Genomic DNA, 19,710 nt, shown 5'->3' with positions numbered 1-19,710 from the left:
ACCGATAGGGCTCGCTGCTATGGTTACGAGAGCGCAAGAAACGCGGAAAACGGAACTAAAACGGCGATTCTATGGGATAAACGATGCTTTAGGAATTTATTAGTCACGATTAACCAAAGAGTTAAGGACTAACAGAAAAGATTTGTAAGACACAACAAAATGTGCTCACAGAGGATAAAAAGGTTATAAAGCTATTGCACACGTTGCAAGGACCACGTGAGTGCAAGAATCGCTGAAAACGGAGTTGAAACTTGAAAGATATGGCTAAAACAAGGTTCTAAGGACTTGTTTGCGATAGATTTAAACTTCCAGGGGCTAGCTCTAAAGAAACCAGGGACTAAAATGAAATTAAACCTAACTCACGAGGGTTAGAAAGCAAAACTACACTTCCTGGACGGCGGGTTCTATTTCCTAAAAGGTCAAGGTCTAAAACATAAATAAAAGGGCTCTTTTGTAAATACTTTTGAACTACACCGGAGCGTGGGTTGATTTTAGGAAAACAGAGGGGTTTAAGTGCAAAAGATCCTCGGTTGACCAGTATATGGCTGGTTTGACTCGGGCTAGATTGGATCTGGGCCGTTCGATCTTGATCGGCCGGCTCAGAACGGATCGGGCGGATCAGGCGGCGGCGTTGTGACGCCGGCGGCGGCTTTCGCGGCGGCGGGCGGTGGCGAGCTCGCCGGACTTCGCCCAAACGGCGGTCTGGGGCTTGGTTCAGCTCGGGTTTTGGCCTGGGAGCGAGAGCGCGCGACAGGGAACACGAGTAGGGGCTCGAGAAGGGGCTACGGCGACCGGAGAGGGGCGCACCATGGCGGCTTGGGGCGGAGACTCGTTGGCGAACGATTGCGGCGGCGAGAGGACGCGAGAGAGGGGATAAAAGGAGACGCGACGTTGCTCACCCCGTGGTGGAGATTCGGGGACGCTCGGGTGTCGAGTGGAGGTGGCGGAGCGGCGGCTCCTCATCGAGTCCGAGCTCGAGCGGAGCTCTAATTGCGGTGGCGCTAGGGTTTGCTGGAGAGGGCGGCGCGAGCTCGAAGGGATCCAAGGCGGGGTCCGCGGCACCTTAAATAGGGGGCAGCCAGGGGCCTTGGCGTGCGCGCCAAGTAGGCCGCACCGGTGTGTGCGGCACCCGGACTCGGAGGCGAGTCCCGGCTCGGCACGAGGAAGGGGACGGCCCTGACGAGCGGGTCCCGCACGTCAGCGACAGAGGGAAGAAGGGAGAGGGGGGTTGGCGGACTGGGCCGGGCCGGCCTGGATTCGGCCGAGGCGAGGTTTTGGGCCGCAGGGAGGAAAAGAAAAAGGGAGAGGGAGAAAGGGAGATGGGCCGGCTGGGCTGAAAGCTAGAGGGAGAAAAAGAAAAGGCTTTCCATTTTCGAAACCGATTCAAACACAATCAAAATGAATTCAAATTCAAAAGTTCAAATTCAAACTCAATTTGAACAACAAACAAGCGTGCCACTTTCTCGTTTAGCTCCTGTAGAGTATGTGCCTTCCCTCCTCCCTGCCACGTTTGAGCCTACATAGCAATAAAATCTTCATGAGATTCCCACATCACCTCGTACCTGAAAATCTTCTTCTTTTTCCTTCGCCGATCACTCTCATCCTGCTCCCATCGGAGCAGTATTGGGCCGTGGTCCGATGCTGCTCTAGTAAGATGTGAAACTCTTGGCTCAGAGAAGTACGAGCACCAATCCACCTTGGCCAGAGCTCGATCAAGTCGAACTTGGCAGTACGAGCCACCTGCAACTCTCTTTTCAAAGGTCCAGCCCCTTCACTCATAACTGAGGTCATGAAAACCACACACGTCCACCACCTCGTGGAAGCCCGCAATCTGTGCGTGGCTGCGCTCTTGCACCCCCTGGTGCTCCTCCCTCAGCAACACTTCATTAAAATCACCCATGCACATCCAGGGAAGATGCGACGAGGCTTTGATAAATTTCAGCATGTCCCATGTCTTATGGCGCTCAATAGTTTGAGCATCACCATAAACACATGTCAATCTCCAAGGCTCCTTCCCATAATCTGTCACAATTGCATCGATATGATATTGCAAGTACGGTAAAATTTCCACTCTAGTTTTATTATTCCAAAAGATACCAAGGCCACCACTGCGACCTGAACTACTGACAGCAAAGGAATTATCATACCCTAGAGTACCATTTAACAACTCCACCCATGACTTGTGAATCTGAGTTTCTAAAACACTTAGCACGGTTGGGGCATACTTCTTCGCAAGATTGCGAAGTTCACCAACTGTCGCGACATTGCCCAAGCCGCGGCAGTTCCAGCTCAAGCAACTCATTGGTCTCGGCGGCACTCCGACTCGGAGCCCGCCGATGAAGTAGGACAAGTGCCCTCTTTGATCTTCTTCTACCTCTTCTTATCTGCCGCCATGATCCCACCCCTGTTCCTACTCCTGCAAATCAAGCCGATACCCCGCCAAGGCCGGGAAACTGAGTCAGATCAGTCCCTTGGTCAGCCTGAGCGGAGGACGACTCAACCGGACGCGAGGAGGAGGACTGGTGTCGGTGGAAAACCTTCGTCGGCACAGATCGCCGCCGAAGTCGCCAAGCCCTAGAAACCTAGGTCATCGCCGCCGCAGGCAACTGCGTCGTCCGTCTACGGTTGCATTTTATAATACCAGGTGGCTGTGGATGGATGGGACCGATGGGAACGGGATCGTCTGACTTTTATAGAGGTTGAACGGAATCGTTTTTGGGCCGTGTCAAAGACTCGTTGGGCCGAATCAAAACCGGAGGCCTAGCCAGCAGAGTTAGGGATGGCAATGGGCCCCATCCCCGATCTCGGAGGCTTTGTTCGTTTGAACCCACCAGGTTGGTGTTGGGGCTGAATCCATTTTTACCCTGGGTGGGATTTTTCCGGATTCAAGATGAAAATTTTGTCTTCGGTTTGCCCGTTCGGGGATTTAATACTGGCCGAATCCACTCTAATTTGGCCAATCCCCTGATATTTCACTCACCCCGAAAACCTATTGGTAAAATCTCGCCCCCATCTCTCTCTCACGTGCATTATTATCTCAGGGGATTAAATGAACATGATTTTTTTTTGTCAGAGATTGAATAACCAAAGGGATTTAACCTCCACAGGATTAGAGCTTGCATGCATCTGTTAATTCATCATGCTGATCGGATCCCCAATAATGCAGGATTATTGTTCTCCAAGATAGATGGAGCTAGCTAGCAATCAAAAAGCAAGACATGTCGTTTTCCTTCTGGTCTCTGTATATTTGTCTGCCTTGGGGAATTTTTTTAATACAAAAAAATCCCAGTATTCCAAAACCGACACCTGAAATTCAAAAATTTCAAAACTAGATCATTTTCGTCCGCTGGGAGGACGACTACGTAGTAATCATCTTGCGGGGGGACGAACACCAATAAGTCGTCCAACCAGAGGATGAATACTAGGAAGTCGTCCTACCAGAGGACGAAAACTGTGGAATTCGGATGAAAACTGATGAATCCGAAGTGATTTGACGGGGTGGCAGAGAAATCGTCTTCCTGTTAGACGATTTCAAAGTAATCGTCCAACGGTAGGACGACTACCTGTAGTCGTCTCCCCAGTGGACGACTACTACTCTACTACGACTCACCCGTGACTTCCTCCCTTCTCTCTGCCGTTCTCTCTCTCTCTCTCTTATGCAAGCTGGGCAGGCAGGCGACGGCGAGGCCGCTGGCGCTGGGCAGGCGGGCGGCGGCGAGGTGTAAGGGTGGCGGCGGCGAGGCCTAGGGGAGGTGACGGCGAGGCCTAAGGGCGGCGGCAGCGGTAGCTGCAGCCACGGCCGCGGCCAGGGGCCGGCCAGCGGCGCGGGACGCCGGCCAGCGTAGGCTGTCGGCCGGTGGCCGGCAGGTATGTGCTGTTTGTTTTTTTTTAACTTGAAATTACATTTAGCTATTTAGATAGGGAATCCATTTAGATAGTGAAATTTTAATAGATTTAGTTACTTTAGAATGTTGATTAAGAGAGTTTGATGGGTAGATGTAGGTTGAATTTTGTGAGATATTATACATAGGTAAATAAGTGTAGGGAATAAAAAATATGTGGATAATTCGTAAATATTAATTATTTCGTATTTATTTGAGTATGAAAAGTTTTAAAGTGTGGGTAATTAATAAATATGTCTCACACATTGTTCGTAGGCGGGAAGAACCATATCAATTATGAATAATCAGCTAACGGTATATTATGGGAATGGAGAGGTCCGTCGGGGTCCAATTGGTGTTGATTTGAGTCAATTTGGAGTGATGAGCGTACCCCTTGAAAACCCTGAACGTGCAAATATTAGGGATTTGAAAAAATGGTTTGTGCGCATGTTCAGTTTGGACCCAAATATTTATTCAGTCATAGTGCGTTGCTTATTCTGCAAGAGTGTTGAGCCCTTGATTTGGGACCTGTTAACTATTGAGCGGTCAAAGCAGTGGACGAGGTGGGTTGACCGGTGTCGGAGAAGTAATGCTCCCCTGACTATATTAGTCCAGGCGTATGGTAGGGACGAATGTTTGGGAGAGAGTAGCTCGTCAGTCGTCACACTCAGTTGCTGCTGACCTTTCCATGGAGGGGCTACAGATTGGCCAAGGAAGTAATTGTAGGAGGGGGCCGGACGATGTTGAAGGTCAGGCAGACGCAGGTGAAGAAGTGGACGAGATTGTGCAAGTCCTAGAAAGGGAAGACCGGGAAGCGATGGTAGAGGAAGAAATATTGGCTGATGCTCCGGACGAGGATGGCGATGAGGATGAGGATGACGATGACGATGTGCAAGGTAATCATCCGATTCCTGAAGAATGGAACAGGGACGATTTGGCAATGATGGAAGCCATGGATATGCAGAGGTCTCGGTTTCAGTCTGGTTGTACCATGATCCAGGTGAAGCAAGCGTTTCGTAACAAGCAAGAATTGAAGGACGTTGTTTCACGTTGGGCGGTAATGTCACTGAGGGAGGTATATGTTAAGACCTCTAGCCCTTTGAAGTGTTGGAAAAATAGACAACTATAAGTTTAAATTCCGAACTAGATTTATCATGACGAGAATTAAACCTAACATGCATGACTCTAACATACTAGACAGTACGTATATCATAAACATGATCTCAGAAAATATGATTATGAAACATATCTGATCACAAAATACGTACTGTGCGGGAGCCGCCGGGATGACGAAAGGCGCAGACGAGACGAAGACAGTCTTTCGAACGGAGCGCAGCAACCGGCGTTGCAGACGACGGTACGCCGCAGCTCCTGACTTGGACGGAGCACGAGCCGTGGCAAAGAAGATGAGCAGTCGCGCTTAGCGCTTTCCAAAAACATTATTCGCCCTCTTCCGGTGCAGGATCACAAGAGCGAACGGTTCCGGAGACCTGCTCTCCCATTCGCCGGTGCACGCCGGCGCTCGGGATGGAGAAGACTATGGTGGCGGCGCAGCAACGAGAGGAGGCAAAACCTTAACTCAGATTAAATCTTCTTATGAATTCCCAAACCTTGGGGACTCCACCTATAGTGATCTATGGTTCACTTTTTCCATGAGGGAGGTGGTCCGTATTTAAAGGGAGAAAACCCCCTTACACCCTTGTCCATTAGCAATACGGGACTAATAAATGGTGTACCTCCTCTTAGCGCTAATGGCCCTTTGAGATTTATTAGGATTATTTATATGGGCCAAGCCCATAAATCTAACAATCCCCCACCAGATTTCAAATACCCATTTATAGATTTTGCCTGTTTCTCACTACTGTTTGATATACCAGTGTTTTAGTGAGGACTGTTAAGTTGAACTCTCACCTAGAGCTCCAAGCTACACTTATCCACAACTTGAACAATAGACTACGCCTTGAATTGCAAGTTTGGTGCGAACAAGTTTCACTCAAAGTCATAACCAGTACATGGCTGCCAGTAGCCTTCTCCGCGGGTGGAGCATATACGTCGTACTCCCTGGTCTCTTCATGAGTTTACTAGAGATCACCCAAATCTCACAGACTGCGATGTTAGATAGTCAGACTCATATAGGTGTGCTCTTTCAAGAATGCTCTGTAGGACAGCACCTTTGCTCCTTAGAGCCAACAGAAGCATATTAAGGCAAATAGCCAACCTGCCCTACAGCAACTGAGAGTATTGCATCTTTTCTTAGAGAGGGTTTAACCATTACTCTCCTCAGTTCACCATCAGCTTGTTCTCCCCAAGTCCTAATTCACGGGATCTCCGATCACATAGGTTGGGTTACCACTGTGGCAACTTATACGGGTCTCATACCCATCTCCCTTGATGCACTATCTATCACATTCCGTGATAATCCATTTGTAAAGGGATCTGCCAGGTTTTTGTCTGTTTGAATATAAGTCACACTTATCACTCCGGAGTTTCTCAACTTCCTGACAGACTTCAGTCGTCTTTTAACATGTCTTGATGACTTTGCATTATCCTTAGCACTGTTCACTTTGACTATCACCGTTTGATTGTCACAGTTCATAAGGATGGCCGGCACTGGTTTCTCAACCACAGGCAAGTCCATCAAGAGCTCACGCAGCCACTCTGCATCAACAGTGGCTGTGTCCAAAGCAGTAAGTTCTGCTTCCATGGTTGACCGCGTCAAAATGGTCTGTTTGCAAGACCTCCATGATATCGCACCACCTCCAAGGGTAAACACATACCCACTCGTGGCATATAGCTCATCAGCGTCAGATATCCAGTTTGAATCACTATATCCCTCAAGCACAGCAGGGTGCCCAGAATAGTGAATCCCATAACTCATAGTACCTGCTAGATAGCGCATAACCCTTTCAAGTGCATGCCAATGATCAGTACCCGGGTTTGACATGAACCTGCTCAATTTGCTCACAGCAAAAGATATGTCGGGTCTCGTTGCGCTAGCTAAGTACATGAGTGAACCAATAATCTGCGAAAATCTCAGTTGATCTTTGGCAATTTTCCTGTTCTTTCTCAACATCACACTAGGGTCATAAGGTGTTGGAGAAGGCTTGCTGTCGATATAGTCAAAACGGCTCAAGACCTTTTCCACATAATGGGATTGTGAAAGAGTAATCTCATTCTCAACCTTAATAAGTTTGATGTTAAGGATAACATCAGCTTCTCCTAGATCCTTCATATCAAAGCTCTTTGAAAGAAAGGACTTGACCTCATTGATCACATCAATGTTTGTGCCAAAGATCAGTATGTCGTCCACATACAAGCATAATATCACTCCTCCACCCCCACCATAGCGATAGTACACACATCTATCAGCCTCATTAATGACAAAGCCCGCAGAAGTTAAAGTTCTGTCGAACTTCTCATGCCATTGCTTAGGTGCTTGTTTCAACCCATACAAAGACTTCAAAAGCTTACACACCTTGTTTTCTTGACCTTTCATTACAAATCCATCAGGCTGATCCATGTAGATCTCCTTATCCAACTCTCCATTTAGGAAAGCTGTCTTAACATCCATCTGATGAATGATAAGACCATATGAGGCAGCCAAGGAAATTAATACTCGAATAGTGGTCAATCTAGCGACAGATGAATAAGTATCAAAGAAGTCTTCGCCTTCCTTTTGTGTGTACCCTTTAGCAACAAGCCGAGCCTTATACTTGTCAATAGTACCGTCAGGCTTAAGCTTCTTCTTGAATATCCACTTACATCCTACTGGCTTGCAACCATAGGGTCGTTCAGTGAGCTCCCATGTTCCATTAGAAAGAATTGAGTCCATCTCACTTTGGACTGCTTCTTTCCAATCATCTGCATCTGAAGATGCATATGCCTCTGCAATGGACGTGGGAGTATTGTCCACAAGGTACACAGTGAAATCGTCACCAAAGGATTTTTACAATCCTTTGTCTCTTGCTCCTTCTAGGAGCTTCACTGTCATCCTTCTCTAGGACATGCTCATGTTCATCGAATTATTCAGAAGACTCGATAGGTACTGCAGGTTGAGGAGTTATCTCTGTCGGAAATCTAGAATTGCTATGCATATCTTTCATAGGAAAAATATTCTCAAAAAATGTTGCATCACGAGATTCCATAATAGTATCAACATGCACATCTGGTATCTCAGATTTAACCACTAAGAATCTATAAGCAATGCTCCTCTGAGCATATCCTAGAAAGACACAATACACTGTCTTAGGTCCCAACTTGCGCTTCTTTGGAATAGGCACATTAACTTTCGCTAAGCACCCCCACGTGCGCAGATAAGAATGTGATGGTTTTCTCCCATTCCACATCTCATATGGAGTTTGATCTTGATTCTTGTTTGGAACTTTAATCAAGACATGACACGAAGTCAATACAGCCTCCCCCCCACCATGCCTTAGAAAGACCAGCTGTGTCTAACATGGAGTTAACCAAGTCAGTCACCGTGCGGTTTTTCCTCTCGGCAATCCCGTTTGATTCGGGAGAATAGGGAGACGTCCTCTCATGAATAATTCCATGCTCCTCACAGAATTCATCAAATATTTTGGGAAAATACTCGCCACCACGATCTGACCTTAGACGCTTGATCTTTCTCTCTAGTTGATTCTCAACTTCAGCTTTATAGATTTTAAAGTAGTCTAACGCTTCGTCCTTAGTTCGCAACAAATAAACATAGCAAAATCTAGTCGCATTGTCAATTAACGTCATGAAGTATCTTTTCCCACCTTTTGTCGACACACCATTCATCTCACATAGATCAGAATGTATGAGTTCTAGAGGTGCCAAGTGTCTCTCCTCAGCAGCCTTGTGAGGCTTCCGAGGTTGCTTTGATTGCACACAACTATGGCACTTAGAACCTTTAGCAGTGGTGAATTTCGGAATTAAACACATACTGGAAAGCCGAGACATCAAACCAAAATTAACATGACATAAACATGAATGCCAAACACTCACATCATCGCTAACGTTGCCACAAATATGGTTCACCAACTTATTACAAAATTCAGCAAGAGAAAAGCGGAACAAGCCTCCACAATCATAGCCTTTACCAACGAATTGTCCATATTTCGACATGACAAATTTATTGGACTCTAACACTACCTTAAACCCATCCTTGCATAGGACTGACCCGCTGACCAGATTCTTGTTGATAGTGGGCACATGCTGCACGTTCCTCAACTGCACGATCTTTCCCGAAGTAAACTTCAGATCTACCGTGCCAACACCATGAACAGAAGCATGTGAACCGTTCCCCATCAGCACGGAGAAGTCCTGGACGGTCTGGTAAGAAGAAAACATAGAGATGTCAGCACACACATGAACATTAGCACCCGTATCAAGCCACCAACTCGTGGATTGAAAAACTGAAAGAACTGTAGGTAAATTACCGTACCCATCTCCAGTGTTGCTTATGGTCACCATGTTGACATCCTTGGACTCATTTGCTTTCTTGGCCCTGCGGTCTGCCCGATCTGGGCACTCCTTGGAGAAGTGTCCAAGCTTACCACATGCATAGCACTTTTCCAAAGCCTTGTTCTTCTTCTTCTTGAAGGTAGTGGTCTTGTTAGGCTTGTTATTCCCTTTGTCCTTGACATGTGGGAACTTTTGGACCAGGTTGACGCTGGACTGGCCTTGATCTCCTTACTCAGGCACGTCCTTCTTCCGAGCCTTCTCCTCAACATCAAGAGTCGCTATCAGATTTTCAACTGATATCTCCTTTCTCTTGTGTTTCAGAGTTGTGGCGAAGTTCCTCCACTGGGAAGGCAACTTTGCAATAATGCATCCAGCCACAAACTTGTCGGGAATAGGACACTTAAGGAGATCAAGATCTTTGACAATGCACTGCACCTCATGCGCCTGTTCCACCATAGAACGGTTATTCACCATCCTGTAGTCAAGGAAACTCTCCATGAGGTACAGTTCATTGCCCGCATCTGTTGCATCATACTTTGCAACCAGAGCATCCCACAGTGTCTTCGCCTTTGTCTCATCAATGTACACACGGACTAATCCGTCTGATAGATTGCTAATGATACATCTGACAAAGAGATTATTGGCCTCATTGTACTTCTTTTACTCTTCAGTAGTAAGTATGCCCTCAGGCTTGCCAAGTCTCATGTCCCAGATGTGCATAGCAGTAAACCAGAGGCGAACCTTGGACTTCCAGATCTTAAAGTTCACGCCAGTAAACTTTTCTGGCCTCAGTGACTCAGTGAAACCAGTCATTGTTAAATCAACATATTGCCTCTAATAAGGTTTTTGGATTGTTGCAAAAATAGACAACTGTAAGTTTAAATTCCGAACTAGATTTATCATGACGAGAATTAAACCTAGCATGCATGACTCTAACATACTAGACAATACATATATCATAAACATGATCTCAGAAAACATGATTATGAAACAGATCTGATCACAAAATACGTACTGTGCGGGAGCCGCCGGGAAGACGAAAGGCGCAGACGAGACGAAGACGGTCCTTCGAACGGAGCGCAGCAACCGGCGTTGCAGACGACGGTACGCCGCAGCTCCTGACTTGGACGGAGGACGAGCCGTGGCGAAGAAGATGAGCAGTCGCGCTTAGCGCTTCCCAAAAACCTTATTCGCCCTCTCCCGGTGCAGGATCACAAGAGCGAGCGGTTTCGGAGACCTGCTCTCCCGTTCGCCGGTGCACGCCGGCGCTCGGGATGGAGAAGACTACAGTGGCGGCGCAGCAATGAGAGGAAGCAAAACCTTAACTCAGATTAGATCTTCTTATGAATTCCCAAACCTTGGGGACTCCACGTATAGCGATCTTTGGTTCACTTTTTCCATGAGGGATGTGGTCCGTATTTAAAGGGAGAAAAACCCTTTACACCCTCATCCATTAGCAATACGGGACTAATAGATGGTGTACCTCCTCTTAGCCCTATTGGGCCTTTGAGATTTATTAGGATTATTTATATGGGCCAAGCCCATAAATCTAACATGAAGTACAGCGTGAAGTGTAGGCACCGGGATGCACCTTTTATGTTTGTGCTTTTGTTCCTAAGAATGAGTTGCACTGGATCGCTTCTATTGTGCAGGAACATAGTTGCACGCTACAGAATTCTAGTAGCAAACATCATAACTTGACAGCCTCTCTGATTGCAAATGATCTGTACAGCGAGATAATTGGCAAGAAAGACATGGAGTGCTCATTTATTCAGAGAGCTGTGGAGCGGCAATATAAGTATGAAATTACATATCAGAAAGCATGGAGGGCGAAGCAACTTGCCCTTCAGAAGCATTACAGAAACTACGAGGCATCATATAGCAACTTGCCCGTTATCCTTGATGTTTTGAAGGAACGGAACCCGGGCACGTACACCGCTTTGAAAGAAATAGATGGTGGTCCCGGTCAACCAAGAATATTTAGAAGAGCTTTCTTCTCATTAGCCCCATGTATTGAGTCGTTCAAGTATTGCCGACCACTGCTTTGTGTCGATGGAACCTTCCTATCTGGGAAGTATGAAGGCCAAATTCTTACTGCAATAGGAGTTGATGCAAACCAACAGATTCTGCCTTTGGCATTTGCGTTCGTGGAGGGAGAAAATAAGCAAAGCTGGATATGGTTTCTACGTCACTTAAAAGAAGGGATTGTTCGGGAGAGGCCTAATGTTTGTGGGTACCATAAGCCGATGTACCTGAGTTTGCTTTGTTTGGCCCGTCATGTGGTCACTCTGGACGTGATCGGAGGAGCAGGCAGAGATTGAGACTATGCCTTGGGTCGCGCCCGGGTTAAGGTCGAGATATCTCCGAGGGTGACTGCCCGGTCCAAACTTAGTAGTAACGACGGGAAAGGTTATTGTATATGGTCGAACAGTGCATATGACATCATCGGTCCTGAGAATACCTCGCATTGACGGATGTATGGCTAAGTAGAGGCACATACAGTGGGTGATCAGGTTTTTACCCATGCATGGTGATATTCGATCCGGACCGCCGTGTTGTTCTTCGGTTATAGAACTACTTGTTCACGAAGTCATAGACTGATCTGGTTTTGGGTAATTGGATCTTAATTGTACTAGCTCTACTGCACCTTTATAAACTTATTGTTTGATAACTTTGCTTGAATTACGTTCAGGTGCAAACATGAGTCGGTTAATGAATAAAACTTGGCTAAAACTTGAAAATAGACTGGTTAGGTGCATAGTGCTTTATTTTGAACTCCAGAGCCAAAAGCTTGCACTTTTCCTTGGAGTCAGGATCAGTGATAGAGATCCTTATAGGGGAAATTAGTCTTGCCAGTACGCCCACGTACTGAGGGTTCGTTGTTCAACCCTTTTCAGACTGCAGGTTGCTGTGGAGAAGTCTCACATCAGGGTAATGTGAAGGTTTCTCAGGAGATTGGTTGTTCTATCTATCTACGTTAGTCTGCTGCAGAGTTCTTTTAATAATAATGCTGACATTCCTTTGATCTTCCTCATCCTTCATAAGTTGTAAAGACTTCCGCTGTTAATTCTGAACTTGAACAGGTAATCTTTAACTATTTCCGCTGTGTACTCTGTTGATCATTTATTGTGCTTTACTGTCCACAATCTTGAATGAATAAGATATGATGCAAATGTATCCTGGGTATTGGCTTGAATCGAGTGCCTTCGGGTTACTCGATGGACGTCTTGACTTATGTGATTCAAATGTACTGGAAGCCAAAGGGGACTGGTGCATTTGAGTTGGGTAAGTTGGACGGTCCCGCCACAATATAAGTCGGACGGTTCCGCCACAGCGGGTATCAGAGCTGCATTTGCATCGTGGACTGTTTAGCCAGCATAGCTATTCTTGTCTTCTCCTTCTATCTTTCTGATAGGGTTACCGGTGTCTGCCCACTGACTTATAGATCCGGTTAATAGTGTGGCATTAGACTATAGGATCCCTGAGGTAGCAGATGAAACTATATAATCGGAGAAATCCTAAGCCTGCGTATGCATTCGCTTAGTACCCAGTTAGTATAGGGGAGTGTCGTTTTTGCCACATGAGTCCCGAATTACCCCTATAGTTGGGTAACTTTCCTTTGGTAAGGGCGAGATAGGACCGTGCATGCATGAAACACAGAATGTAATGACAAGTTAAAATTTGACTTTCTTTCCTCTGTCACAATGCTGCACTGAAAACTTTTGGTTTTTGAAAATCTTAATTGAACTATTTTCTTATAAATTTCAGAGCTTTTTCCTTATATGGCAGAACCTCAGCCTGAGCCCTAAGTTGACCAGTACCTTATATACCTGTAGACCGTCTGAGACCAAATAGTCTAGCTTTTGTGACCTAGACCAGTGTGACCTTGGTAGTTAGTCTGATGTAGATAATAGTCCGTGGCCGGTTAGCTAACTAAGATCAGATCAGATCATATGGTAGCTTGACAGACAGGCGGGTAGATATCAGAGGCATCCTCAGTATAGGCATCCTTTCCAGCCGCAAAGGTATAATCATCCGACCTTAGTTAGGCAGTACTTCAGCAAGAACACTCAAAGGCCGCCTGCACCTCAGCAGCAGAGGCGGAGATCTCTTCAGTCTTCAGTCAACAGCAATCCCAGGCTGTCTCTCAATTTCGGTTGGGAGGGACATTGGATAAGGAATTGTCCAGCCATTCTAGCCGTGCAAATCATACAACAGCCATGGTTAATCCTGCCAGAGAGAGACCATCATGGCTACTATGTCCACATAGCCACCCACCATGTTTAAAGCTTGGTTTGACTCCAGTGCGTCACACGCTTTCACTAGCAGAAGTTGTGCTATGTGAATTGGTATGCCGTTAGAAACCTTGGATGGAAGTTTTGCTATATATCAGTTCATCTGTTAGAAACCTCTGTTAGTGATCAGTTTGTTCGGATTCTGCCTTTGGTCCTAGGGGGAAGGAGGTACCCACACTAGTCTTATAGTGTTGCCTCATCAAGGAATAGATCTCATTCTGGGAATGGGATGGACAATCCGATACAAAGCCGCCCTGGGTATCCATGCTAAAACCGTTCGGTCCACTACCGCTGAAGATGTACCGATGTTTTTAGGGGGAAGACCTCCCCGACCAATCCTATGGTGTTACCAACCCAGGGTATCAAGCTTATCCTTGGTATGAGATGGTTAATAAAATATCAAGTTGTTTTGGACACCAATACCAGAACCATCCACTTGATATGGAGTAGATGTTTTGCAGCTACGTAAATCCCAGAACCTTAAATCCTCCGACCACCAAAGCTGAATAGCTTAGACTTGAAGATGTCCCAGTAGTGTGCGGACACCCAAATGTTTTCCCTAATGACCTACCAGTCCTTCCACCAGATCATGACGTTGAGTTCTGTATCGAGCTTTAGCCTGGTGCCACGCCCATATCCTCAGACCTTGTCCTATGTCTTCGCAAGAGCTAGTCGAAATGGAGATCCAGCTAGAAGAGTTGTCAGACAATGCTTTATCCGACCTAGTTCTTCTCTGTAAGGTTGTCCAGCCATCCTTGTCTAGAAGCAAGACCAACCCTTCGGATAAGTGTTGATTACCGTCTTCTCAATGCGGTAATCCTCAAGAACAAGTATCCCTTGCCCCGTATCAATATCCTGTTTGATCAATTGGCAAGCGCAACAGTTTTCTCCAAGATAGATCTTTGCTCAGGGTATCATTAGATCCATATCTCAGCAGAAGATACCCTGAAGTCAGTCTTCTCTACCCGTTATGGTCTTAATAAGTATTTGGTGGATAACATTCTAAAGAAGTTGCTGACTACAGTCACAGCAGTGACTAAAAGTTGCTGACTACAGTCACAGCAGTGACTACCTTCGAACTATAGTACGGCGACCTAGGGCATCGTATGGAAACTCGAGCCATACGACTGTGCCACTGGATGCGTGCTGATGTTTAAGTTCCATGGGTATGATTTGCTAAGACTACTTGTTAGGCAACCCTGAAGAATGTTTTTCCTCAAGCTTTAGCCATACCAGACATGAGAATGCTCGATTTAGAGATGGTACCTCACAAGTTATGGCGCCCATCTTAACCTTTCCACTGCTTTGCATACCAACCCCTTGAGTCTCAAACGAAGGATGCTCAGATAAAACATATCCGCCAGAGATTGCAGAGTAGTGATGATCAAGACCATGAGCAGTATCTTCGCATTATTCTCCAACGTCTTCGTGGTCATCAGTTTTTACTAAGTTCAGCAAGTGTGAATTCTAACTCCAGGAAATCCTTTCTTGGGCCATATCATCTCAGTATCGGGAGTTTCAGTTGATCCCAGTAAGGTGCAGGAAGTTCTCGATTGGGGAGCACCAAAAATCTGTTTGTCAGATCAGAAGTTTCTTGGTCTAGCTGGCTATTACTGGAGATTCATTCCAAATTTCTCTAAGATAGCGAAGCTGATGACCGAACTTCTAAAGAAAGCCAATAAATTCATCTCGAGTCCAGAATGTGAATCGGCATTTCAAGCTTTGAAGCAGTTGCCGATTACATCTCTAGTTTTAGCAACACCAGATCTGGAAAAGTCATTCGATGTTTATTGTGATGCATCTGGCACAGGTCTCGGTCGTATGCTAATGCAAGATCGGCAAGTCATTGCATATGCTTCTCGTCAGCTCAGGCCACATGAGCCTAATTATCCTACTCATGATCTGGAATTAGCTGCCGTAGTGCATACTCTGAAGATTTGGCATCATTATCTGCTGGGCAATAAGTGCAATATCTTCAAGGATCATAAAAGCCTGAAGTATATCTTTACCCAATCAGATCTGAACATGCGCTAGAGAAGATGGCTTGAGTTGATCAAGGATTATGATCTGGAGGTCCAGTATCACCTCGGCAAGGCTAATGTGGTTGCGGATGCGCTTAGTCGCAAATCTCATTGCAACTGCACCAGCAGCCAGGATGTGTAGACTTTATGTTTGTTGGCAATCCTTAACACCACATCCAGGATAGTAAACTATTCCTCAGGTGTGATAGCAAGGATGACTTTGTGACGGTGTATTGCTATGTTGCTCTTAGATAGGATTTGCAAGCGCACAGATCACACCGCTGTAGCACTTCACCCAGGAGTATTCCAAGGTATCGATTTTCCACGGGGAAGCAATGTGGATACAGAGATAACACATATAAGATAGTTTGTTATGCAAAGACTGCAACTAACTTAACAGGGGTAACTGGATCGGTTTGTGGGATAAGGTAGCAAATGCTACGGATAATGATAACCCTACCTAGGGGAGTAGAGTGAGCTGTTGGGAGGACAGCGAGCTGACTAAGTTCCTGGGTATCTTCCTATACTGAATAGAGTGCTCAGAGAAGTATGGCGGACAGAAAGATCAGGAAGGACAAGCGGCGTGCTGTCACCATGGCCGGTGCCTATGGAATCTTCCTCTCCTAGGGTATCGACATCTTTACCAGGGCACCGCGTCGGGCAGAGGCCCAACGGTACCTGCTATCTACCTCCACCTGCTAGAGGGCTGTCACCACCTGCTATCTACCTCCAGACCGGTGAGGTGGGCATCTCTCAGATCATAACCAAGACCGGACACCTTGTCCGTATGCTGTGACTATGAGCCTACGACTCTCGATCAACAGAGGGCAAGCCTCAGACCGTAGTCCAAGTCAGAGACAGTAAAGATAAGGTACACTAGGGGTTTAAGGAGAAGCCTTCCCGCTACTCTCTGACTCAGGTTCGGAACGAACCTGAGAACTATGCGAGGTGGCCCAAACACTAATGCGGGGCCAAGGTCAACTAGACTTTACTCTAAACAAGTAGACTAAAGTAGTATGGCCTCAATGCAATAGTCGATTATATTCAATTAAAGGGAGATAACTATATTGATAAAAAGACTAGAGTCTTACAATTGGAAAATAACTGGAAAAAGATACAAGGGGCTTTACCAGGGATCCGGCGACTCCTCCGGAACTCGGAAAAATCCCGACTCAACTCGACTCCCAACTCTCTACTCTAAACTCTCCCTAACACTACTTGGAGAGTGAATCTTCAGCTCTGCTTGATTGAATTGAGAGGCCCTAAGCACCTCTATTTATAGCTGAGCTGAGCAGGGGGGGCAGCCATGCAAAGGCGGCGCCGAGGACGCGCCGGCCGGCACGTGTCCATGCCGGGCGGCGCCTCGGGCATGCCGGGCGGCGCCACGATGGCCATCGGATGGCTCGGCGTGGTCCTGGGTGTTGTGGCGGTTTCGTAACCGCCACGGTCCGCACATGGGCACACGTTTGGCGTCGGTCGGCGCCGCGAGGTGTCGGCCGGCGCCATAGGGGTGCCGGCCGGCGCCTGGGCTATGCCGGGCGGCACGCGCTTGGGGCCGGCCGGCTCCCCTGGGCTGGCTCGGCTGAGCCTGGGCCCGGGCCAGGTCACTTGGCCGGCTTGCGGCACCTCTGGCTGGCCGGGCTGGCCAAGGCCTGGCCGAAGCTGGCTGGGGCCTGGCCTGGCATGGCCGAGGTTGGCCGTCTTCTGGCACTGCCCAAGAGTCCTCCATTTCTTGGGGTTTTGGTGTCTTTTGTATGGTTTTGTACCTGCAATGTGAAATTCACCAAAACTCGTGGAATCCAATTAGTGAGAGCAAAGTGTACAGAATTTGTATGGGTTCCTCTTTATTTCCGGGTATGCTGAAGGTAAAGTATTGGCGGTAACTGCCGCCAACAATGTTCTAATCTGAAAGGGCTTAATCTAGAAATAGTACCGCAAAGGTATTGTGCTAATTCAGCCTTACCACTGATTTGCGTGTCCAAATCATTGAAGCCTAGAAGGACGATGCTTATGTTAAGCATATCTGCCAGAGTGTCTAGTTGTTGATATGAACGGGGGTGCCCGATCTTCCGTCAGGTGAAGGATAACTCTCGTTTTGGTCGGAATGCGACACACTGATCTGGCTTCAAGTCAGCAACTCGAACCCCATAATCTTAGCACCACAACTCCTCTGGTTATCAACCGTAGTCACAATCCGGTTGACCTCGCCGAGAAGGCTAATCCCTGCCTGCGAAACGAAGAACACAAGCAAGAACTCGAAAGAAACGCAGCACTCAAATTGAAGTGACAACTGCAGATGAATGATTAAGCTCGAAAGTTGGGGTTCTACAAACCGAAAGACGGCGACTGTTCAAAGACAGATTGATCTAAAGCAAAACCCGAACCCTAATGAGGGCGGCGGCTACTGATATATAGGGGATAGGGGCGTGGCTCCCCCCTGGACGCGCCCCTAATGGGCTCAACGAAGATACACGGCCCAAAGGCCAAATTACGATGTCGCAGCACCGGGACAGATTCTAGACGCCAACTTTCTTGGACAATTCCCGACGACTCAGAATGAGTTTGGGCCTGAAACCAACGCCAATAGAAGCTCCATGAAATTAGCTTTCCATCCATATGTGGATCGTCAAATTCGGACTTCGGATGTGGCCTGGGCATCCAATTTACGTCAGGCTGCTCCTGGACTCCGAGGTGGACTCGAAGTCAAATTGGATTGGGCCTCCATGTGGCTTGGCGGCCCTTGCTGTTCCTCCACGCTTCCATGCTCCTCTCCATGTGTTCCCTGGCCCTCTCCTTGGTTCCTAATCACATTGTAAAAATTAGGTAGCAAACCATTCTCACAATTATTAATAGAAACACTTAGGAGCGAGCTCACCTCTAAATTTAATTGTCGCGCGCGAGCTCTTGTGATTGGACCTTGAATGGTTTGAATGTCCAGCGGAGGCCCCTCTTGTATATCCATAGGAGTGATGTCCTCATCAGTGGTGATCACCAAGTCAAGAAATTTTGATTTGGATGAGAATGAAGTTCTCTGGTTTAATGATTGGTAGGTAGTGCCAAAGCAATATGAGCTCCGCAAGCAGATTCTGGACGAGGCTCATTCTTACTATATTGGACCTTCCCCATTATTAAGTGTGGTCCAGTAGCTTGTCGTTTGCAACCTCCAACAGAGCTTGAGGGCATTCACAATGTGTTCCATGTATCATAGCTGAAGAAGTGCCACAAGTGAGTTGTCGACATAGTGGATCTGGGTGATGTTCAGATACAACCCAATCTCACATATTCTGAGCGGCCCATCAAGATTCCTGATCAAAAAGAGTGGGTCACTCGGAATGGCTCAATAAAGTTCTAAAAAAATCCAATGGAGTAATCATGCTGAGCATAAAAGCCACTTGAGCGTCGGAGAGTTTTCTTTTGGAACATTATCTCAAAGCATTTTATTTTGTACCGAGATGATAAAATTATCTGCTCTATATTCCCCGGGAATCTCGGGACGAGATTCTTTTTTTTTTTGGGGTGGGGGGTTGTGACACCCCGTGTCCCGAGAACTGCTCTTGGAAAATTTCAAATAAATTTGGAGGCACGTTGTGAAAACTCAGGTTCCAAAGTTTGGATTTGGGCTTGATTTTGAAATCGGGAGCAAATTCCTAGTTAAATTGAGCTATTACGCCAATGTTATAATTTTGGACTAAGTTCAAATTTGAATTCAAATTCAAATTGAGGATGAGTGGCAAATTAGCTTCTTGATAATTTAAATAGGTCCCATGTCGACTTTCGTTGGAAACGGGTTGAATTGCTCCATTTATGAAGGTCAAAGTCCCTTTAGAATTCGATCCTTTTTATTTTTGTTAAAATTCAAATTTGAGTTCGGAAATTCAGATTGGAGTTTGATTGATAAAATGGGTTCTTTGTATTTCGAATGACATTCCTGCCAAAGTTCTTCCATTTTGGAAAAAAGTTTTGTTATTATTAAACAAGGTACAAAGTTCTCATTTGGGCCAGAGTGGCCAGCGAGCCGAGCTCGTCCTTGGAGCCGAGCCGAGCTAATCAGGAAACGAGCTGAGC

The 19,710-nt window shown here is 46.6% G+C and overlaps 1 long non-coding RNA gene across 1 annotated transcript; it reads right to left on the bottom strand.

Moving 5' to 3' along the window:
- Nucleotides 1-8,848: 8,848 nt before the first annotated feature.
- Nucleotides 8,849-10,287, bottom strand: LOC120658065. The gene is made up of 2 exons (XR_005668496.1): nt 9,310-10,287; nt 8,849-9,197 (listed from the first exon to the last, which is right to left on the bottom strand). It is a non-coding gene; the product is annotated as an uncharacterized LOC120658065 (long non-coding RNA).
- Nucleotides 10,288-19,710: the final 9,423 nt, after the last annotated feature.

This window comes from Panicum virgatum, chromosome 2N (genome assembly GCF_016808335.1).
Source record: "Panicum virgatum strain AP13 chromosome 2N, P.virgatum_v5, whole genome shotgun sequence".
Lineage (NCBI taxonomy): Eukaryota > Viridiplantae > Streptophyta > Magnoliopsida > Poales > Poaceae > Panicum > Panicum virgatum.
This window is presented reverse-complemented; position numbering and strand designations above follow the sequence as displayed.